This window comes from Staurois parvus, unplaced genomic scaffold (assembly GCF_062004578.1).
Source record: "Staurois parvus isolate SC_StPar_1 unplaced genomic scaffold, SC_StPar_1.0 ptg000696l, whole genome shotgun sequence".
In the NCBI taxonomy this organism is placed as follows: domain Eukaryota; kingdom Metazoa; phylum Chordata; class Amphibia; order Anura; family Ranidae; genus Staurois; species Staurois parvus.
The window spans coordinates 3,526,103-3,550,558 of record NW_028318492.1 but is presented as its reverse complement, the minus strand read 5'-3'; the positions used below and the strand labels follow the sequence as shown (position 1 = coordinate 3,550,558).

The 24,456-nt window shown below is 45.6% G+C and overlaps 1 long non-coding RNA gene across 1 annotated transcript in view; it reads right to left on the bottom strand.

Moving 5' to 3' along the window:
* Positions 1-10,451: 10,451 nt before the first annotated feature.
* Positions 10,452-24,456, bottom strand: part of LOC149446135 (uncharacterized) — a 63,287-nt gene continuing 49,282 nt past the window's right edge. Inside the window, exon 2 of the long non-coding RNA XR_016306262.1 lies at positions 10,452-12,069. This is a non-coding gene — a long non-coding RNA (uncharacterized LOC149446135). The remainder of the gene's footprint in view (positions 12,070-24,456) is intronic.

The following is a 24,456-nucleotide window of genomic DNA, read 5'->3' as shown; positions in this document are numbered from 1 at the left end:
TGGCTCCCTCAGGTCCACCTGCCCTTGATCTATCCATTAAATGCATGTGCCTCTACTATGGGGACTCATAAATTTTAGAGTTAGGACCACAGATGATCAGGGTGCCGTGTCGTGGCTCTGTGGCTTACGTATGTATTTGCAAATGTGTGCTAACTAAACCCCTGTTATAAACGCATACTGTTAGACAGGTTAATTCGGTTGTTAGCAAGCTGGCTGGCAAGTTGTCCAAGAACATTGTTCTCTCCCCCTTTTTTTCACTATGTGATGCCTGTTTATGTGTCCTTGCTTCATAAGCCAGTTATAGACTTGGGCGGGTGGCCACTTTTATGCATATTCAGGTTAGGGACACACTATTCTTCATTGGAATCCTCCCCTTTGGGCTCAGACTGGCCAGGCCACACTCCTGAGTCAGAGAAAGACGCTGTTGGTGCATTAGAACCTGCTCTAGTCGACAAGTTGAGCAGAATTGTGAGTGTTTCCCAGCTTGGGGCCTTCCCGCTGGGTTGTTTGTATTTTTGTGCCATTTCTTCAATACAAGTCTTGTTACTTACCATTGGACTCTGTTGCCACACCATGCTGCATCTACCCACACATTTCTGTATAGATATAAAAAACATTATAAATACCTTTTTCCCCTTTTTTGTGAGTGATCACATTCCAGCAACTTTGAGAGGTGGGGAGGAGAAACAGCAGCACATATGTCTTCCCAGTGAAAGGCTGGGAAGTGCTAGCAGAAGTTTGATGATTGGGGGAGAGCAGGCTGAGTTCCAGCATAGCTAGAGAACTGAGCACACTATGCACTAATGCCTAGTGTGGTCAGTTTTTGATAGAAAAGCAGAGGGACTGTCAGAACACTCCAGGTATTTCACACCAAGGAACCAATACAAATAGAACATGGTACCTTTTCATACAAGTACATGGTATAGCAGGCATATATCAGGAATTTTAAATATTGGGTTTACTTATTCTTTAAGCTGCTTTACCAACAGCCCCAAGCCCATAGCCTCCTTATGGGTCTAGGATCTCTAAAATTAACACCTGCAGGGAATTTATATGTTGCAACAATTTCAACCTTTCCTTTCATGCCTCTAATATGAACTCCCTGGCCTTTTATATATTTTGGCATTTTGTAAATGGGAATATAGGCATAAAATTGCACTTTTTGTTTCTACAGTCTTTTCATAAATATTACAGAAATTGTTTCAGTTTTAAAACCTACCACTTAACATTTAATTAATGTGAGAGAACAGGAACAGAAAAGTGTTAAACAGGAAATAAACATGTAAAACTGATTAGGGAAGGAAAGTCATTTTAAAAATAGGCATACAAGTTGAAAGAGAAAAATAATTATGAGCAAAACAAGTATTTCTGGCAAGAAGAGAATAATTCCAATAACTGTAAATATTTCTAAAATTTGAATTAGACTAGACCCTGGCCTTTTCATTGTTATAGCTAATGCAGGGGTGCTCAACCTTTTGAAGAGCAAGGGCCACTTAAGAGATTTGGTAACCGATTGAGAGCCACAATGAAATGAAATGGTTCAGAATTTACATTTTTTTATTTTGAATAACATAATGAACATTTTTCTCCTGTAGCTGCTGAATGCTGGCTGGAGGGAGAGGAGGAAAAGCCATCTTTCAGCGGTTGCAGGAAGAAAATGGAGAGGATCAATTCCTGTATATGCCACCCCTGCTGCCCCTTCTGTCCAAGTGTAAAACAGAAGGTGACAGGGAGGCCACACAGGCCCCCTGAAGCATGGAGCGCGGTCGCCACGGGATCCCTGACATTACACCAGTTTTTGGAGGGGGCGGGGTGGCAAAAACATGTCTTAACTATGGGGTTTTACTGCCCCCAAACCATAAATGTAAAATAAGCCCTTACTGTCCTGAGCCCCCTACAAAGCTGCTTTCACACTAATGCATCGCGGCTTTCCTGCAGGTTAGCTGCACTTTGCCATAGGCTTTTACTATATCTTGTGGGTGTGGTGTACTTTCTGAAAGCGCACCAAAATTCCTGAATGCAGGATTTTTGGTGCACCTTCATGAAATGCACCAAACCTGCAGGATATAATAGTTGCATACCCTGGGCATGTGCTTGCCTGGTGTGAGGTTGAGGGCCACATCAGAGTTTGAGCACCCCTGATCTAAGGAATACATTCATAAACCACTGAATGAGGCCACCACTAGCCACTTATTAACTGCCAAAAGCCCATCAAATTAAATGTTAGAATGTGGTTATAAAGGATAATTGGTACCAGCTGCAAAACTACCAAGGTCACAAAGGTCATACTTGCAAACGTGCCGAGGGCCTCCCTCCACCTTGAGTGGCTCCAAGAGCCCAAACTGTGGCTCCCCAGTTAGGTTACTGGCTGCAGGACTCTGAGCTGAGTGTCCCTCTCAAACAACCCAGAGCCAGCACTAATATTTCCCCCTCTCCTGTCCCTCTGTAGCAGTATTTCTACTATAGGGCAGCAGGCAAGTGGTTAAACTTTATTTTTTTCAATTACTCTACTTTCTAGTTTCCAGGCCTAGGAAAATTATGTCATACATCCCAGGAGTCTTCAGGAGGGGAGGAGGGGTTTTCTCAGCTAAGCACACCCTCTTGTCTGCATGCCTGAGCTAAGTGTAAACGGATTCCAGGAAGTAAATTTTACATGAATCATCTGCCCTTACTCAAAATGGGCACAGCTAGAAATGTTAGGGGGGTGTTTTTCAAAGTGATTTCTCAGCAAAATAAAGCATGGATAGATGGGGCAGTTTGCTTTGAATATAAAAAATAAACAGTGTTTTTGTTTGTGGTGCTCAGATGCAGTGTAGTTCTGCTTTCATTTAAAGTCAAAACGTTTTTGGGGGGTTTTGGATAGAGTGGTGAAGGATTAGAACACCGCTCAGGTTTCTATTGCTGTGTAAGCCCCCATTAAGGAGATTCACCCTCTCTGTTTGTCCTGTTTACTGCCATCACTGAAAGTAGTAGTAAAAAAAAAAACTATCATGTACCTGGTAGCAGAGCCTGATATGATGAGAAAGGCCTCTCTTACATTGGTGGAAGTGGCAGCAGAGGATAGTACACTGCTCAAAGAAATTTAAGGAAGACCAATCCGGCCCATCTATCTGGCCCCAGGTTTTGCCTCCTGTCTGTGTTGCTCTGGTTCCTTCCTATCTGCCCTAAACCTAGCTATATTGCTAAAAAAAATGAAAGGCAGATGTTGTAATCCGAGTCTAGCATCAAGGCAATGAAGCTCCTGGGATATTGATCTGGCCAGTTACTGGCCATACTTACGGTACTACGGGAAAGAGGTCTGCCATTACATATACCAGTCTGAAAGAGGGATGTCATCCAGGAGAAAGTGACGCAGTTATGGAGGAGCTCTATACATGAAGGATCCATTTCTAGAGATCCTAAAAGCGTTGGGACCCTATGCGGGTCAACGCGGGGAGGTGAGCGTGCATTTTCTCCATTAGGGGATGCCCTCTTGTCACCCTCTGCACATATCACTCAAGTCCACAAGATCTCATATTTTATGTGTATTGCACCCATTTTGGACATTTTTATGTTATATCTGGGTGTGTTATATATATATATTTTTCTGCACGGCATGAGATATATTCATTGCACTTTATGCATGCAGATATATTTGTTTGATATTTGTGTTTTTCATCATCATATTGTGTATTTGCACGGAATGTGTTGTGTTTTTTTCACATATTGGTTTAGTTTGCTGGTTCATTCATAATTTTGTATATGTGATATATGTTTATGTATTATGACACTTTATGTGGGGTACTCTATCCTGCTTGATTTATAGCACCTATAGTAGTCCTAATGGGGTCATTGGACAACTCGCGATCACGTGTAAATTGGACAATCAGTCCAGATTGGTGGGAGTGTTGTTTAGTTTGGTGCTGTTTATGCACATACACTGTGTTTAGGCATTGCTTTTATTTATCAGTTTATGCATGTTCATTTGTTCACTCAAGTTTATTTGGCATTTATCACATGCACCATATTATCACTTGGTTTTTGTATTTATTTAATGTCACATTTTGGATATTTACATGCGTTTATGTATTTATATTTTTTTTGCACGTTTAGGGTATAGTTCAGGTATAGGTAGTAGCGCCACATCATTTCACTTTCTTTTTTCATTATTTGATCTATCATCAGGTATATTATTGGATGTTGGCAGCTTTATTAGATCTTCTTAGTATAGGCTTAGTAGTGCAGGAGGTTCACATATATTATTTGTCTTACACCTCTGACTCTGGGTCCCTGGCAATGTAAACAGGAGTCCAGAGTGGCACAGGTGCCGGTAAGTCTTGCTAGCAGCAGAGAAGGTGTCCACACTGGGCAGGTGAAGTCGTCAGGGGTCTTCAGTAAGGCAGGCAGACTGGCAGGCAGGTTGGCAGCGGACTGAAGAAGACAGGTACTGGCAACAGCAGGCAGATGAGACAGCAGCTGGTAGCAGACAGCATATTGGCAGGAATAGCAGAGTGGTAGGCAGATACTGGTGGCAGCAGGCTGGGTCATACACAGGTAAGATGAATCAGGTAAAGGGCACACGCAGGTGGGAAAGGGTGGTCTAGGTACAAGTCAGGTCTGGAAGCCAAGCAGGGAAGCAGAAATCAAAGAAACAGACAGAAGCGGAGGTCAGAGGACAAGCCAAGGTCGGTGCAGGCAGAGTTCACGGGGTAGTCAGGACAATCCAGGTCAGCAACTGTAATCAGGATACAGGAACACAGGAACACAGGATACACTGGAGGCTGAAGACAAAGCAGCACTGATCCTAAGCACTAGCCCAGTTTAAATAGCCTGTTTGGTGCCAACATCTGTCACAAGTGCACATGAGTACCAGCGCGCACGCGAATGTGCGATTGCACAGGTATACGCATGAGAATGTGTGCCCAATTTCTGCGAACACTAAAGGGAACATGTATTAGCGTATGCACAGAAGGTCCTCCAGAGGAGCCAACTCATCTATTGGCATACCCTTTCTGACAAAACTCCAAATTTTGGGTTGACATCAGAACAATAATATAGGTGAAAACATATAATAGGGACAGAAGTTTCGGTGACCCTGGTGACACCCCGAAATTATCTCACTTTGAAGGGATTTTCTCTCACTTCCTGTTTGGCTATGGGACAGGAAGTGAAAGGAAATCTCCCCAATGGGACACAGATGTAAAAAGAAAAGCCTGACAGGGGTTCTAAACCTCCCTTACGCAAAATGAAAAAAAAATTAATTTAGTTACATTTTAACATATCAGTGTGATCCTTTTGCTTTCATTGTTGAGTCACAGGATTGATAAGGAATATAACCTGTAAGTATAACTTAACAGCAGCATAGAAAAATCAGGTCTCCTCCTCCGCTAGATAGGGCTGTGCTGTGTCAGAGTTGTGTGTCTGGACTTGATGAGCAGAGATGAAATTTCTTTGGAAGGTAAACAACATCCTAATATGTGTTCCATATTTGTTGTGCTACATTTGTGTGGCCTGGTGCATAGATAGTTACAGAGACCTATTTAGGACACTGCTGCAGCGCTTTTTGTGTCCCCACCAGACATTAGGCTGAATAGATTGGTACTGCCTTGCCTCCATCCACCAGGAAGAGCTGACAAACTGAAAAAGCTCAAAAGATTTGAATGCTGGCTGCATTGGACTGTGGGAGTTGTAGTTAAGAAGAGGAATCATACTGTGGAAGTCTATTGACCATTGGACTACAGTTCCCAGGGAGAAACAGTTATAAGGAGGAAAGAGATCTAGAATTTTCCTGATCTGCCATTGGGCAATTTCCTCTTACTGCAAGCAACACTTGGGTGAGCACAGCCATCCATCTGGGTGTGCGCCCACCTGACACAAGCCTGTGGCCTGAGATAGAGAGTGGAAGGGAGAACCTGGGTGGATACAGAAGCAGACCAATCTCTGAACAGTGGAACTAAAGTGGCTATATCACTAGGACTGGTGAGAGGGAATTATTGCCATTGACTTGTTGCTGCTGGTAGAGACTGAGCACATCTGGACATCTGACTAGCAGCCTTTACCACGACATGCAAACTTTACTGGGACTGTACGAATGTGAACCACCATAGAGACTGGGCCCCAAAGCTAGCTGACTGAAGAACTAGGGCAAAAGACTGTCTCCTCAGATAGCAGCTAAACAAGGACTTCACTTGCTGCCCAAAAAAACAGTACATCTGCAGGAAGGTCTGGGTCTTTGCATATCTAGTCATTCATATAGAGTACACTCTAAGCTGTATAGTATACTGGTCACAGAAAAGTTATTATAGCACTGATTACCATTGCCAGTATAGTTATTTGAGACATTGTTTATAGCTGATTTTCAGATTCCCAGGTATAGATTAATCTCAGATTCCCAGGTATAGATGAATCTAACCATATAGATCCCTATCACAGACTGCTACAATATAGTAACTCCTTTGTCTAGAGAATTGTGTTTGATTTATACTATACTTCCTATACATCCTATATGTTCTGTGATCTGGGGTAGCTCTGGAATGACTGCCAGCCAGTTTGGTAAAAGTAAAACAGTTAATTTATTTGAATCATGGATAAACATAACAGATAGCTTACTTCAGCTGAAGTCAATAAACCTGGTATCACAAAGCTAAACCACAGGGCCACCACAAATCTTCTGTCCCATAGAGGGGTTAGGATCCTCCATAGTTAAGATGCCAGGCAGGCCACATGAGGGGGGTTAGCAACCCATGTCTCATCTTGTCTGAGAGCTCACACTCGCCACACAGCTTTTGAATCTCTTTTCCACTCACTTTCTTGACACAGATGCTGATTTCCCTTCAGGACCAAACATATATATATAAAACCAAGCATATATATATATATATATATATATATATATATATATATATATATATAAAACGTACATAAAACATATAAAATTCAAAATACTAACCACAGCTTACAAAGCCATCCACAACACTGCCCCTAGCTACATCACCAAACTCATCCACAGATACCGCCCAAATCGCCCACTCCACTCCTCATATAATATCCTCCTGTCTAGCTCCCTTATCACCTCCTCCCACGCTCGCCTCCAGGACTTCTCCAGAGTCTCTCCCATCCTCTGGAACTCCCTACCACAGCATGTCTGGTCAGCCCCCACCCTGTCTGCCTTTAGGCGATCTTTGAAAACTCACTTCTTCAGGGAAGCCTACCCCACCTCCACCTCCACCTAAGAACTGTACTTGAATCACCTCCGCCAGATCATCCCCCGCAGCTATCACCTTTTGTATCACCCCCCCCCTTCCTTTAGATTATAAGCTCCATGAGCAGGGCCCTCATATTCCTTCTGTACTGAAATGTATTGTAATTGTACTGTCTCCCTTATATTGTAAAGTGCTGCGCAAACTGTTGGTGCTATATAAATCCTGTATAATAATAATAATCTACTTCTAATCTGTTACAATACAGAAGAGGCTGAGGTTGTTCACCCAGTTGAGGTAAAGAACAGAGAACCCAATCTACCAAGCGATTCCTGCGAGGATAGCGCTACATTTGTATATTACATCATGTGCAAAAATAGAAATATGCCCAGTAAGCAAGGTCAGGTACTTGGTCATTATCCAAATGACTATAGCTCACTGAATACACACAGCAGTTATTTCCTGCCTACTTTGGGAATTTTCTAAGGTGATTTCCTGGACAAAATTTCAGCTCAAATTTCTTTTTTTTATTTAATTGCAGAAACATAGTGGTTCTGAACCCAGAGGCATAAGCCTTTAAGTAAAAATTTTAGAGTGTATGTAAAGGCTAGATTTTATCCTCCTAAAGTGTTTCCGACCTTGATGTCTTTCCTATCCTTCTGTTTTCCCCTACAGGGAGATCCCTGCTCTGCTCAAATTCTTCATAAATTACAAGGACCATCCTCACATCTTCTCCCCTAGTGCCACCATCGAGGTCACCCGAGGTGGGTGGGGGGTCATTCCCAATGTACAGTGTGAACATGCCAACCTCAGTGCCACCCCCACCATGCCACCAACAGCAAGTTCATTCACCTGTTCCTGGCAAAGACATGAATTTGTTACAAGCACCAGCTTTGTTGTGTGTAGATAAGACAGTATTCCAAAGTGTGACTTCTAAAAATTTTATTTAGGAAACAATTTGATTCCTGCTGTCATTTTTATGGCAACGTTAATAGAGGAAAATGAACTATTAATATTTATTTGTTACTGTTTGAAGAGATAGTGTCTTCTGTTATAATAGACAAATGCTTCATTTCAAAAGAAACCTTTACTGAGAAACATCCCCTCCTGACCTCCATCTGAAATTACTAATTTCCTAACTCTCTGTGTTGCTGAACAAACATGCAATTAGTGAAGTCAGTAGAAAGAAATAACTTATGACCTGTATAGTTGTTGTATCCATGCAGTGGTGTTCTTTCATTGCTTTCACTGCCTGTAACATTATCTGTAAAATGGGGGGGGGGGGGGGGTAATTCTGTGGCTCATTAAACTATCCCCCATTCACAGATTATGTTACAGGCAGTGAAAGCAATGAAAAAATATTTCTCAATGGAGGAGGAGGGAGGAAGAGGCAGTTCCCCATTAGAAACTTTTTTACAGCAGCTTCACAGAAGACTGAAAGCTGAACGTTCAGAGACAGGAAGAGGACAGGCATCCTTGCAGTGAAGATTTATATAGGATAGTGCTGCCTGCACAAGGTGAGACATCCTTCAACACAGGTAGACTAGCTCACTAAAGCTATTCAGAATGCTTTCTTTTAATGTCTAAACTTCAAGTGGTTTTAAAGGCTGAAGGTTGTCTGCCTTAATGCATTTTCTGCATGAAGGTAAAAAAAACCCAAAAAACTTCCATTGTCAACTCCCTCCCAGCCCCCTGAAATACTTACCTGAGCCCGATCTTGATTCAGAGTTGTGCCCGAGAGCAGCTAAACTGCTCTCTCTCTGTCCTCACTGGACTCAGCCCATTGGCTACTGGTGCTGTCAACCAAATCGAGTGACGAGGAAGCTGGGGACAAGGCCAAGCCTCACTGTGTGTATCAATGGAAACACAGAGCAAACCTGGGGATCAAGTCTGAACATGTGCCACCATAGGAAGCGGCTTCCTATAATGGCACACAGAGAACAGGAGGAGCCCAGAGCGCCGATGGGGGACCCCAGAAGATGAAAATTGGGGCTGCTCTGTGCAAAACCATTGCACAGAAAAGGCAAGTACAACATGTTTGTTATTTTTAAATAAAAATAACAAATTTTACAATCACTTTTTGTTTTTAAGCAGCTTAGCCTATCATCAAGTGTAAATGGATTGTACATTTCCAATGAACTGTATTTATATCTGCTTGCACAGTGCTCAGCATTTGTTAGAGAACCCATAAAGAAGGTATGCTTCAGCAGTAAACATCTATGTTATAACATCTGGTGTCTATGGGCTATCTCTGTGAAGGTGGTGCCCACTGCACTTCTGAGTGGGAGGCAGCAGGTGTGATCTGAGTTTCCCTGGCTGCCAAGGAACCTGGAAAACAACATTATCACACAGCCCCCATGATAAGTGCACACATGTCTGAGGCAACTGCATTATTTTGTGTTTAATGACTCCCTCAATAAGGGAGTGTGTTAGCACTGCTCGATGTACAGTAACCCATCACTACCAACCAGAACTCATCTCCTTAAGTGCATGTAAAGGCAAAACTTTTGTTTCTAGTTTTGGATAGAGTGGGGAAGATTTGGACCCTCTGCAAGATTTGTATTGCGGTCTGTGTTCACTCCTCTATTAGTCATGGAGAGTGACCTTTGTCACCATGACAGAACATAGTACATTTTAATGTTGTCATGAGTGAAAGAGGTGAACAAAGATCTCCTAAAGAGGACAAATGTTCTGGCAACAACTGTCTAAGATGGGAATTCCCTTTACCTTGGGGAGATTTCTTTTCAGTACCTGTTGCATCTGCAAGTGAAGGGAAACCTCAGCTTGAGTTTTTAACCCTTCCATGCTCTATCTAAAATAAAATGTTTTGGCTATATGTATCCTTAAAGGATAAGTACACCTTTTGACCAAAAATAATGAATGTACATTTTTTTGCAGGTAAAAAAATGTGCATTTACTATTTTCGGTTGCAGGATCACTGGTGCCATGCAGGTCTCCTGCAGACTTGTCAGTATATCTGCTTGTCCATACGGGATGTACGGGCAAGCATATATACCGACAGGAAGATTCAGGGCAGCGAGCTGCAGCATTGGGAACATGTTACATGTTCCACTCTAAAAGCAGGTGGAACATGTAACATGTTCCCAAAGGTGAGCTTATCCTTTAACCACTTCAAGTCCAGACAATTTTACCCCATTCCAATCCACTCAAATTTTCAGCTTTCAGCACTATCATACTTTGAGTGACAATTATCCAGTCATGCAAAAATATACCTATGTGAAATTTTATCCTTTTTTTGAGACAGATAGATAATTCTTTTGGTGGTTTTTGATCACCACTGGGTTTTTTATTTGTTGCTATATAAATGAAAAAAATACAGAAAACTTTGAACAAAAATAATTTTTGCTTAGTATTTGTTATAAAATGTTGCAAATCAGTGTATATTATTTAGTTTGTGTGAAAGCTTTAGAGTCTACAAACTATGGGATATATATTTGAAAATTGATCAGTCGAGACCCTAACACGTCAGACGCTGGCATGGGGTATGGCACTGATCAGAACACTGGTATGGGGTCTGGTGGTGATCAGGACGCTGGTATGGAGGTGATCAGGACGCTGCCATGGAGTACGTCGGTGATCAGATGCTGGTTTGGCATATGGGGTGATCTAAATGCTGGTATGGCAGTGATCAGGATGCAAATACAGGGTATGGCAGTGATCGGGGTATTGGTTTGGGGTATGGAGGTGATCGGAACACTGGTATGGCGGTAATCAGAACATTGGTATGGTGTATGGGGGTGTTTTTGTGCACACTCGGACAGATGACAGGGGTTGGCTGCATGATTTATTATGTTTATACTGGGACAGTGACAAAGGACACAGGGGCACTGAACAGGGACACCGGAGTGGCTGGAAGAGCAGTCTGTGAGTGTACAAGCATCCTGACAGGCTGCTGTACACTCACAGACTAAAGGATCGCTTCTCTCTGCTCTCACACTGAGAGCAGAGAGAAGCAATCTTTACTGTCACTTTCCATTGTTTACTATGTGAGTGCTGTTATTGGTCACAGCAGTCACATGGTAAAACACCATGTGAACGCCTGGACTCAGCGGTACTGTGATCCTCTGTGTCCGGGTGGTACACTGATTGCCAGGCTGTGGGAGTGCATGCTCTGTGAGCTGCGCAGGAGCCATTGATGTGGGCTGACTTACAGGTACATTAGCCTGCATTGGCAAAGCTTCCTGTCCACCATCTATGTGAAATGGGCAGATGGGAGGAGGTTAAACTGATTTTACTTCAGTAAGATTTGAACAGTTGCTGTGAGTCAATGCCAATGAGCCAACCTAACTGGATAAAATTGTATGGATTTTATAGGGAGGCTCCAACCCTGACTGCTTGATCAGATTGCAAAATGTGTGGCAAGTCTACAGTAGTTATTGATGTGCATCTACTGTATGCATATGACAGATGCTAGTCATACACTTCCATTTTCCTAGCAATGTTAACCATTTTTGCCAGCTTTTGATTTAAAAATTGACTTAATGGACTAGAGTTATTACCATTTTCCCATTTACAATTCTGACAAAAACTACCAGTGATAGGGTGCCTAGACTTGTTTGATTGATTATGTAAAATTTAAAAGTACATAAAATTTTTGGATTTTTTCCAACTACTTTTAAAACAAAATGGATAGTGTAAAGGGGGGCTGGATACAAAAGAGCATCCAGAGTCAGTGCTTTGTATGCTCTCCAGAGGGACATTATGTGCATTGTACATCGATGGCCAAGTATAGTCCAGTCATGCAAAAACAACTATGCATTGTGTATGCAAAGCGTACAGTTCCCCAGACATGGTACATTGGGGGTGTTTTCAAACATCTTAAGCACATCCTTTCCTTGACAATCTGTATGTTCTCCGAGTCACTGGACCCCTGAAAAAAGAACACAATTATGATGATATAATTTAAGAAATAGAATCAATGTCAAAATGGAATATTTGTCTCCCTTTTCTATATTTCCTCTCACACTGGAAAGGATTTTCCTGGCTCATTAGACTAGGATTCAAGCATTTAGTTTTAAAGAAATAACATTCTCCAATGTAGTAAAATGTATATTACACAATCTCTTCTCTCAGATTATCTGTGCAGGTTGTATCTAGCCTAAACTTGATTTTTGGTGATCTTATTAGTTAAAGGAAATTTCCCTTGTCAGACTAACATTTCTTTCAAGACAGCACATGTTAGATTTGTTAACATTTCTTGTTACATTTTCTCTTTTTAACGTTCCATGGAGAGCTTTTGACGTAAGTGATCATCCAGATATTATTCTAAGAAATGTGTAATTTTTTAATCAGCACACTCCCTGAGTGCCAGCATCATTATCATGTCAGTTCAAATTATTTTATTTCTCTTGACTGCACCTTACATAAGTACATACATTGTTCTCCCCATTATACAGTTATCATCTATAGAAATAATAATTGAATTTGGTTCCCTACAATTAGCTTTAAGCCAACACTAGATAAGCATAGTTAAAAGGTAGTGTTATTGAGAGCTATCAGGCAATCTAGACTTTTTAGCCTTTAAATCTTTCCCATGAGGGTTGTAACTGGTGTCAATTAATAGTTTTTCTACAAAGGAGAATGGAAATAGACAGTTTTTAAAACTTCTGTTTCTTTACTTCACCCACCCTCATTGGCTAAATATCCCTTGAGATAATTTTGTTACAATGGCAAAGCAAATAAAAAATCGGAGAAGGTTAGGGAAAAGCTCCAGTGTCCTTGAATTGAAGTGATTCTAAAGGCTCAAGGTTTTTAACCTTAATGCATTCTATGCATTAAGGTAAAAAAACCTTCTGGGTGCAGCTCCCCCCTCAGCCTCTCCTTATACTTACCTGGGTCCCATCTCGTTCCAGTGATGTGCATGAGAGCCACGACTCTCCCAGGTTTCTCTCTCCCTATTGGCTCACACAGCAGCGGGAGCCATTGTCTCCTGCTGCTGTCAATCACAGCCAGTGAGCCAATTGGCTCACTGGCTGTGTTTGACAGCAGCAGGAGACAATGGCTCCCGCTGCTGTGTGAGCCATTGCACAGAGCAGGTACTGTAGATATAACATTTTTTTTTAATTCTGAAATGTCTGAGTAAAACTGGCGAATGATGTAATAGTAGTCAATCAAGGTGTATTACCTATAATACCAAACAATGATAGGCACTAAATAACTGGCCTCAGAAAGATGGAGGAGAAAGGAGGGCAAAACCAATCTATATTAAGGTACTCCACCTTTGTATGGAATTCATATATGAAGACATAACAGGCCTGCATCAAATTCATCCTAGGTGTCCCCTATAGAAAAGACAAGAACTATAAAAAAAGTATATAAATATAACTGACACATCCTACATAAAGGGAACTGGAGACAATAATCCGAGAAAGTTCCTGCCGGGAGCACAGAAGACACACCACACCACACTGGATAACCCCCACTGCACCGCACATGGGAGACCACAAGAGAACATGGCCCAAATCCAAGCTGGCGCAGATGGCGTCAGTGGCACGCATGTGCCAAAGGTTGATGATGCAGGTGCACCGACAAGGAGCGGTAGTGGATCCCTGGAAACTGGGGACACAAACCAGCCACTCCACAATCACCATCCCAGGGGGGACGGCGAGCAAGTGTATATGCCTGCCCCCAGACAAAAACGCCACCGCCACCACTCCACCAAAGGACCAAGAGCGAGCCAATAAGCCTACATCGGCAGAATATATAGTAACCATATATCACAGTATAAAATACAATCTCAGAAGATGATATAACGAAATTGGCGGATACATGTAACAGTAAAGTGATCCAATACATTCAAGAAAACAACCATGATGACACATAAACCAACCACATAGGCTATAAAAAACTATAAAAAGAACTTGTAGCTTAGTGCCTCGTTTAAACCAGGGGAAGAGGTAGCTTTGAGATGGTATATCCACCGTGCTTCTCATTGCAGGATAAATTTGTCAAAATCACCTCCTCTAGAATTTCCGTAATACATTCTAACGCAGCAAACCCGATTACCTCAGTATTATGTTTGTGACATAGTCCAACGTGTTTTCCTATGGGGTAGATATGAAAAATGAATCTGAAAAACATCCCTTTAATATTTAGCTGTTACCCCGGAGTTCTTTGTAGGAAGCTCGCTCCTAGGGAAATATCAAAAGCAGCTCAAGTCTTAAAAAAAAACATTTTTAGTCTTACAAACTTCAATTATTGAATTTGCTAATTCAAGATTTTTATCTAGTAATATAAAATGTTGCTTGTGTTTTTAGTTACATAAGTTATTTTGTTTATTTATTTTGTAGCTATAACTTTTGGAAGATCAGATCACATGTTATGAGCCATTCATGTGTAATTCCAGAGAAAAGGGAAAGTTTGCAAGCTTTTTATCAGAACATCACATATGTTGGTTTATATTCTTTCTTCTCCGGTAATGTGATAATTCATCTCTGATTCTGTCTTATAAGATATTATTTTAATAGATAAAATGATTAGAGATGAGCGAATCGAAGTATCCGAAGTGGAATTCGAGTCGAATATCGGAAAAATTTCGATTCGTGCCGAATCCGAAAAATAGCCTAATTCGGACGCGCGAATCGAAATTTTTCAGAAAATGGCGGCTGACATGTGCGGCGACGGAGCGGGGATGTCTGGGAAGGCGCGCAGACAAGGCGCGCTGACCCATAATGCATTCCTCAACTACATGTGATCGCATCAGCCTATCAGCAGCCAGCCAGCCAGCACTGTGTAATGGTCGAGCTATAAATAGCGGCCATTTTGGAATTCTTCATTTGCCTGCAGTTATTGAACAGAGGCAGACCGCTCTGTACTAGGGACAGGGACAGAGTTAGGGCCACAGAAACGATAATTGGGGACAGAGAAAAGTTACTTAGGGACAGAGAACCATTACTCAGGGACACAGACTTGTTAATGAGGGCCACAGAATCGTTATTTAGGGACAAAGAAACGCTAGTTAGGGCCACAGAATTCATAATCAGGGACAGACAGAATTGTTACTCAGTGCCAGAGAATTGTTACTTAGGGCCACAGAAACGTTATTAGGGCCACAGAATTGTTACTCAGGGACAGACAGAATTGTTACTGAGTGCCAGAGAATTGTTACTCAGGGACAGACAGAATTGTTACTGAGTGCCAGAGAATTGTTACTTAGGGCCACAGAAACTTTAATTAGGGCCACAGAATTTTTACTCAGGGACAGACAGAATTGTTACTGAGTGCCAGAGAATTGTTACTCAGGGACAGACAGAATTGTTACTGAGTGCCAGAGAATTGTTACTCAGGGCCACAGAAACTTTACTTAGGGCCACAGAATTTTTACTCAGGGACAGACAGAATTGTTACTGAGTGCCAGAGAATTGTTACTCAGGGACAGACAGAATTGTTACTGAGTGCCAGAGAATTGTTACTTAGGGCCACAGAAACTTTACTTAGGGCCACAGAATTGTTACTCGCACAGACACAGAATTGTTACTCGCACAGACACAGAATTGTTACTGAAGGCCACAGAACTGTTACTTAGGGCCACAGAATTGTTACTCGCACAGACACAGAATTGTTACTCGCACAGACACAGAACTGTTACTGAGGGCCACAGAACTGTTACTTAGGGACAAAGAAACGCTAGTTAGGGCCACAGAATTCATACTCAGGGACAGACAGAATTGTTACGGAGTGCCAGAGAATTGTTACTCAGGGACAGACAGAATTGTTACGGAGTGCCAGAGAATTGTTACTCAGGGACAGACAGAATTGTTACTGAGTGCCAGAGAATTGTTACTTAGGGCCACAGAAACTTTAATTAGGGCCACAGAATTTTTACTCAGGGACAGACAGAATTGTTACTGAGTGCCAGAGAATTGTTACTCAGGGACAGACAGAATTGTTACCGAGTGCCAGAGAATTGTTACTCAGGGACAGACAGAATTGTTACTGAGTGCCAGAGAATTGTTACTTAGGGCCACAGAAACTTTAATTAGGGCCACAGAATTTTTACTCAGGGACAGACAGAATTGTTACTGAGTGCCAGAGAATTGTTACTCAGGGACAGACAGAATTGTTACCGAGTGCCAGAGAATTGTTACTCAGGGACAGACAGAATTGTTACTGAGTGCCAGAGAATTGTTACTTAGGGCCACAGAAACTTTAATTAGGGCCACAGAATTTTTACTCAGGGACAGACAGAATTGTTACTGAGTGCCAGAGAATTGTTACTCAGGGACAGACAGAATTGTTACTGAGTGCCAGAGAATTGTTACTTAGGGCCACAGAAACTTTAATTAGGGCCACAGAATTTTTACTCAGGGACAGACAGAATTGTTACTGAGTGCCAGAGAATTGTTACTCAGGGACAGACAGAATTGTTACTGAGTGCCAGATAATTGTTACTCAGGGCCCCAGAAACTTTACTTAGGGCCACAGAATTTTTACTCAGGGACAGACAGAATTGTTACTGAGTGCCAGAGAATTGTTACTCAGGGACAGACAGAATTGTTACTGAGTGCCAGATAATTGTTACTCAGGGCCCCAGAAACTTTACTTAGGGCCACAGAATTTTTACTCAGGGACAGACAGAATTGTTACTGAGTGCCAGAGAATTGTTACTCAGGGACAGACAGAATTGTTACCGAGTGCCAGAGAATTGTTACTCAGGGACAGACAGAATTGTTACCGAGTGCCAGAGAATTGTTACTCAGGGACAGACAGAATTGTTACTGAGTGCCAGAGAATTGTTACTTAGGGCCACAGAAACTTTAATTAGGGCCACAGAATTTTTACTCAGGGACAGACAGAATTGTTACTGAGTGCCAGAGAATTGTTACTCAGGGACAGACAGAATTGTTACGGAGTGCCAGAGAATTGTTACTCAGGGCCACAGAAACTTTACTTAGGGCCACAGAATTTTTACTCAGGGACAGACAGAATTGTTACTGAGTGCCAGAGAATTGTTACTCAGGGACAGACAGAATTGTTACGGAGTGCCAGAGAATTGTTACTCAGGGACAGACAGAATTGTTACTGAGTGCCAGAGAATTGTTACTTAGGGCCACAGAAACTTTAATTAGGGCCACAGAATTTTTACTCAGGGACAGACAGAATTGTTACTGAGTGCCAGAGAATTGTTACTCAGGGACAGACAGAATTGTTACCGAGTGCCAGAGAATTGTTACTCAGGGACAGACAGAATTGTTACTGAGTGCCAGAGAATTGTTACTTAGGGCCACAGAAACTTTAATTAGGGCCACAGAATTTTTACTCAGGGACAGACAGAATTGTTACTGAGTGCCAGAGAATTGTTACTCAGGGACAGACAGAATTGTTACGGAGTGCCAGAGAATTGTTACTCAGGGCCACAGAAACTTTACTTAGGGCCAGAGAATTTTTACTCAGGGACAGACAGAATTGTTACTGAGTGCCAGAGAATTGTTACTCAGGGACAGACAGAATTGTTACGGAGTGCCAGATAATTGTTACTCAGGGCCCCAGAAACTTTACTTAGGGCCACAGAATTTTTACTCAGGGACAGACAGAATTGTTACTGAGTGCCAGAGAATTGTTACTCAGGGACAGACAGAATTGTTACTGAGTGCCAGAGAATTGTTACTTAGGGCCACAGAAACTTTACTTAGGGCCACAGAATTGTTACTCGCACAGACACAGAATTGTTACTCGCACAGACACAGAACTGTTACTTGGGGCCACAGAACTGTTACTTGGGGCCACAGAACTGTTACTTGGGGCCACAGAAACGTTAATCAGGGACACAGAATTGTTACTGAGGGCCACAGAACTGTTACTTAGGGCCACAGAATTGTTACTCGCACAGACACAGAATTGTTACTCAGGGACACAGAATTGTTACTCAGGGACACATAATCGTTTAATTAAAGAGTATGTCAGACAACATGCAGAGGAGTGGCAGAGGAGGCAATGTTTTAGGAGCGAGCAGACGTGGCAGCAGAGGAAGGGGTCGAGGCAGCACTATTCGCAGCCAGAGGCCAGTGCTCCCGCTGTCATCCAGCGGTCGTGTCTCCACCGACAACCCTGCCGTCGTCGATTGGTTGGCTCGGTCGTCTTCCTCTTCCCAGGTCACCTCTGACACCTACAGCCAACGGTCGGTGGGTACGTCAGACACAACCGTTAGTTGGCATGGCCCGGGACCAAGCCCACTGAAATCACGTGTCCTCTACCTGCCCCTGTCCTTTGGTGTTCCCTCACCAAGCGAAGTATCGCATGCTGTGGGCTCAGCCCCACTGTACAGTGAGGAAGAGCTAACAGAGGGCGGTCAGGAACGGGGGGAGACATCCGCCTTTTCAGCAGCCAGGCGAAGAAGTAGTGGCGAGGAGAGTGGCTCGGTAGCCGGTCTAGAGACAGGTCTGTCTCCTGACCCAGACGCAGCCGAGGGGGCTAGTAGTGAGGCGGAGACCCTACTTGATGATGAGGAGGTTGATCGCACTTGGCAGCCTTGTCGTCATCAGGCAATTTCTTCCGCATCATCAGGAGAAGAGGGTGGCAGCTTGGCAGCGAGCAAAACAGTCGGTGGGTTGCCCAGGAGACAGCAGCAGGGTCGCAGCAGTGTCAGTGGAGCCAAACGTCCACGGAGTAGAGCACCAGCTCCACTGCAGCCTACCACCACGGCCAGTAGTGGTGCCGGTGTGCACGGAGGAAGCAGCAGTCAGCCAGTGAGGAGTATCGGGGGCAAAGTTTCCTACTCGGCGGTGTGGCAATTTTTCGTCAAGCCGCCCGAGGAAGTAAACGTAGCCGTATGTCGACTATGTGGCCAGAAAGTCAAGCGTGGCCAGGGGGCCCATGTTGGGACTACAGCGTTGCGGCAGCATATGCAGCGTCGCCATTTGGTGGCCTGGGAAAACCGTGATAAAGATACGGCGGTTCTGCCCGCCCCAGCCCCCGCTCCATCACCCGCTCCGTTACTTGCTCCGTCACCCGACGTCAATCGCCCTCCATCAGCCAGTCAAGGCTCCAACACCTCTGCTGAGGGGAGTTGTCGCTCGTTGGCATCTTCCGCTCGTTCAGATGCTCCTTCTCCTGCTACTCCTCTTCACGGATTCCGTCAGCAGTCTTTCTTGGAATCCGTTTCCAAGAGACAACAGTTTGCGAGCACGCACCCGACGGTGCAAAAGCTGAACGTCCTCCTGTCCAAGTTGCTGGTGCTGCAGTCCCTCCCTTTCCAAGTGGTGGACTCAGCACCTTTCAGAGAAATGATGGCTTGTGCCGCGCCGCGGTGGAGAGTGCCAAGCCGTCATTTCTTCGCCAAAAAGGCAGTGCCAGCCCTGCATTCACATGTAGAAGACATGGTGGGCCAGTCTTTGAGCATGTCGGTCTCTGCCAAAGTGCACGGCAGCGCCGACGTGTGGAGCTGTAACTACGGTCAGGGACAGTACATGTCATTTACGGCCCACTGGGTGAACGTGGTGCCGTCACAGCCGCACCAGCAACTTGGACAGGTCACGCCGCTTTTGCCTCCACGTTTGCACGTCCTTGGTCCGGCAAAGATGTCCGCCTCTACCACCTCTTCTTCCGCCGTGTCCTCAGCCGCCACCCCCGTGCCAAGTCCCATTACCCGACCGGCATATCACATGTGCAGGGCGCAACGGTGTCACGCTGTTCTGCACCTGGTATGCCTTGGCGAACGTAGTCACACAGGGGAGGAACTTCTGAGTGTAATGAACAGAGAAATCGACAGATGGCTGTCTCCGCGCAAACTGAAAATCGGAACCATGTTGACCGACAACGGAAAGAACAAGGTGTCTGCTCTGCGTCAAGGAAGGTTGTGCCATGCGCCATGCATGGCTCACGTGTTCAATCTGGTTGTCAAGCGGTTCTTAAAATCCACCATCCCACTGCAAGACATCCTTAAAATGTCACGTAAACTTTGCATGCATTTCAGCCATTCCTACACCGCAAAGCACACCCTCCTTGAGCTGCAGCGGCAGAACGGAATTCCACAGCATCGCCTGATCTGCGACGTTGCAACAAGGTGGAATTCAACCCTACACATGTTAGACCGCCTTTACGAACAGCGAAAGGCCATCACCGATTTCCTGATGTTACAAGCGGATAAAGGTACTCCCCTGTGTAACTTCGATGTCAGCCATTGGCAGCTCATGCGTGACACCTGCCGCTTGCTCAGGCCCTTTGAGGAGGCCACGCTATTCGTGAGTCGGCAGGACTATGGGATGAACGACGTCATTCCTCTGTTGCACGTCCTTGAACAAATGCTGTTAACAATGGCTGGTCAGGGTGCGGTAGACGTGGCGCACAGATCTCAACGCCACATGACCCCTGTGGGGGCAGGACAGGAAGAAGAGGAGGAGGTAGAGGAGGACATTTGTGCTCAGGAATTATTGAGTGAAATGGGTGGTTTTTCCACTCAGCGGACAGGAGTGGAGGAGCAGGAGCATCTGGTAGAGGAGGAGGAGGAGGAGACAGAGGACCCAGACGCACCGTGGCAGTATGCTGTGGAGATGGAGGCAGGGAGTCCCTCGCATTCCTTGGCACAAATGGCCCATAGCATGCTCGGTTGCTTGCGTAGCGACAGCCGAATAATAACCATCAGACAGAGGGATGACTTTTGGCTGTCCACCTTGTTGGACCCTCGCTACCGTTCCAAAATGGTGGCCTTTTTCACACCTGCTGAGAGGGAGGCCAAAATAACGTACTATAAAAACCACCTATGTAGTCAGTTGGTCTCTGCCTTTGTGCGCCAACGTCCATCCTCAGACACTGTGGGCCCTGTGCGCTCGCGTTCCGCTGCCATGGCAGCAGGGGAGGGGTGGGGTGGTAGGAGCAGTGGCAGCTCCACCAGCAGCAGCTGCCTCAGTCTGCAGTCGATGATGAGTAGCTTTCTTCACCAGCGCAGTGAGGAAACTACTAACCAGCCGCAGCAGCAGCAGCAGCATCAGGTGGACCTGGAGCAGGACCTCAAACAACAGGCTTGGGCCTACTTGGACAGCACCCTGCCAACCGAGGTAGACAATCCCCTTGACTACTGGGCAACGAAACTTGACCTTTGGCCCCAACTAGCTGAATTTGCCCTTGAAAGGCTGTCATGCCCAGCCAGTAGCGTGGCATCGGAGCGCGTGTTTAGTGCGGCAGGAGGTATTGTAACTCCGCGGAGGACACGACTGTCCACCCAAAGTGTGGAGAGACTCACGTTTGTGAAAATGAATCAGGCGTGGATTAGTCTGGATTTCAAACCACCAGTTCCTGACACAACTGACTAAATCCGCCATGAATCATGCCTCAAACATGTGCCACTTTGAGGTCTCCTCACACACTGCTGGTGTGTAGAATTTTTTGACATAGGGTGCTGGCAGATTATGGGCCTCCTATAGCTGCTGCCAGGCCCCTAATCTGCCATAGGCCCCTATATACCGCTTCCTCATGCTGCTGCCAGGTCCAGAGTCTCTCATGCCATGTGCCACTTTCAGGTCTCCTCACACTGCTGGTGTGTTGAATTTTTTGACATAGGGTGCTGGCAGATTATGGGCCTCCCATAGCTGCTGCCAGGCCCCTAATCTGCCATGGGCCCCTATATACCGCCTCCTCATGCTGCTGCCAGGTCCACAGTGTCTCATGCCATGTGCCACTTTCAGGTCTCCTCACACTGCTGGTGTGTTGAATTTTTTTACATAGGGTGCTGGCAGATTATGGGCCTCCTATAGCTGCTGCCAGGCCCCTAATCTGCCATAGGCCCCTATATACCGCTTCCTCATGCTGCTGCCAGGTCCAGAGTCTGTCATGGGTCCCTGTACGGCCTCCCATTGCTGCTGTCTCCATCGCCACACTCTGCCATGTGCCACTTTCAGGTCTCCTCACACACTGCTGGTGTGTAGAATTTTTTGACATAGGGTGCTGGCAGATTATGGGCCTCCCATTGCTGCTGCCAGGCCCCTAATCTGCCATAGGCCCCTATATACCGCTTCCTCATGCTGCTGCCAGGTCCAGAGTCTCTCATGCCATGTGCCACTTTCAGGTCTCCTCACACTGCTGGTGTGTAGAATTTTTTTGACATAGGGTGCTGGCAGATTATGGGCCTCCCATAGCTGCTGCCAGGCCCCTAATCTGCCATGGGCCCCTATATACCGCCTCCTCATGCTGCTGCCAGGTCCAGAGTCTGTCATGGGTCCCTGTACGGCCTCCCATTGCTGCTGTCTCCATCGCCACACTCTGCCATGTGCCACTTTCAGGTCTCCTCACACACTGCTGGTGTGTAGAATTTTTTGACATAGGGTGCTGGCAGATTAAGGGCCTCCCATAGCTGCTGCCAGGCCCCTAATCTGCCATGGGCCCCTATATACCGCCTCCTCATGCTGCTGCCAGGTCCAGAGTCTGTCATGGGTCCCTGTACGGCCTCCCATTGCTGCTGTCTCCATCGCCACACTCTGCCATGTGCCACTTTCAGGTCTCCTCACACACTGCTGGTGTGTAGAATTTTTTGACATAGGGTGCTGGCAGATTAAGGGCCTCCCATAGCTGCTGCCAGGCCCCTAATCTGCCATAGGCCCCTATATACCGCCTCCTCATGCTGCTGCCAGGTCCAGAGTCTGTCATGGGTCCCTGTACGGCCTCCCATTGCTGCTGTCTCCATCGCCACACTCTGCCATGTGCCACTTTCAGGTCTCCTCACACACTGCTGGTGTGTAGAATTTTTTGACATAGGGTGCTGGCAGATTATGGGCCTCCTATAGCTGCTGCCAGACCCCTAATCTGCCATAGGCCCCTATATACCGCTTCCTCATGCTGCTGCCAGGTCCAGAGTCTCTCATGCCATGTGCCACTTTCAGGTCTCCTCACACTGCTGGTGTGTAGAATTTTTTTGACATAGGGTGCTGGCAGATTAGGGGCCTGGCAGCAGCTATGGGAGGCCCTTAATCTGCCATGGGCCCCTATATACCGCCTCCTCATGCTGCTGCCAGGTCCAGAGTCTGTCATGGGTCCCTGTACGGCCTCCCATTGCTGCTGTCTCCATCGCCACACTCTGCCATGTGCCACTTTCAGGTCTCCTCACACACTGCTGGTGTGTAGAATTTTTTGACATAGGGTGCTGGCAGATTACGGGCCTCCCATAGCTGCTGCCAGGCCCCTAATCTGCCATAGGCCCCTATAAACCGCCTCCTCATGCTGCTGCCAGGTCCAGAGTCTGTCATGGGTCCCTGTACGGCCTCCCATTGCTGCTGTCTCCATCGCCACACTCTGCCATGTGCCACTTTCAGGTCTCCTCACACTGCTGGTGTGTTGAATTTTTTGACATAGGGTGCTGGCAGATTATGGGCCTCCTATAGCTGCTGCCAGGCCCCTAATCTGCCATAGGCCCCTATATACCGCTTCCTCATGCTGCTGCCAGGTCCAGAGTCTCTCATGCCATGTGCCACTTTCAGGTCTCCTCACACTGCTGGTGTGTAGAATTTTTTTGACATAGGGTGCTGGCAGATTAAGGGCCTCCCATAGCTGCTGCCAGGCCCCTAATCTGCCATGGGCCCCTATATACCGCCTCCTCATGCTGCTGCCAGGTCCAGAGTCTGTCATGGGTCCCTGTACGGCCTCCCATTGCTGCTGTCTCCATCGCCACACTCTGCCATGTGCCACTTTCAGGTCTCCTCACACACTGCTGGTGTGTAGAATTTTTTGACATAGGGTGCTGGCAGATTATGGGCCTCCTATAGCTGCTGCCAGGCCCCTAATCTGCCATAGGCCCCTATATACCGCTTCCTCATGCTGCTGCCAGGTCCAGAGTCTCTCATGCCATGTGCCACTTTCAGGTCTCCTCACACTGCTGGTGTGTTGAATTTTTTGACATAGGGTGCTGGCAGATTATGGGCCTCCTATAGCTGCTGCCAGGCCCCTAATCTGCCATAGGCCCCTATATACCGCTTCCTCATGCTGCTGCCAGGTCCAGAGTCTCTCATGCCATGTGCCACTTTCAGGTCTCCTCACACTGCTGGTGTGTAGAATTTTTTTGACATAGGGTGCTGGCAGATTAAGGGCCTCCCATAGCTGCTGCCAGGCCCCTAATCTGCCATGGGCCCCTATATACCGCCTCCTCATGCTGCTGCCAGGTCCAGAGTCTGTCATGGGTCCCTGTACGGCCTCCCATTGCTGCTGTCTCCATCGCCACACTCTGCCATGTGCCACTTTCAGGTCTCCTCACACACTGCTGGTGTGTAGAATTTTTTGACATAGGGTGCTGGCAGATTATGGGCCTCCCATTGCTGCTGCCAGGCCCCTAATCTGC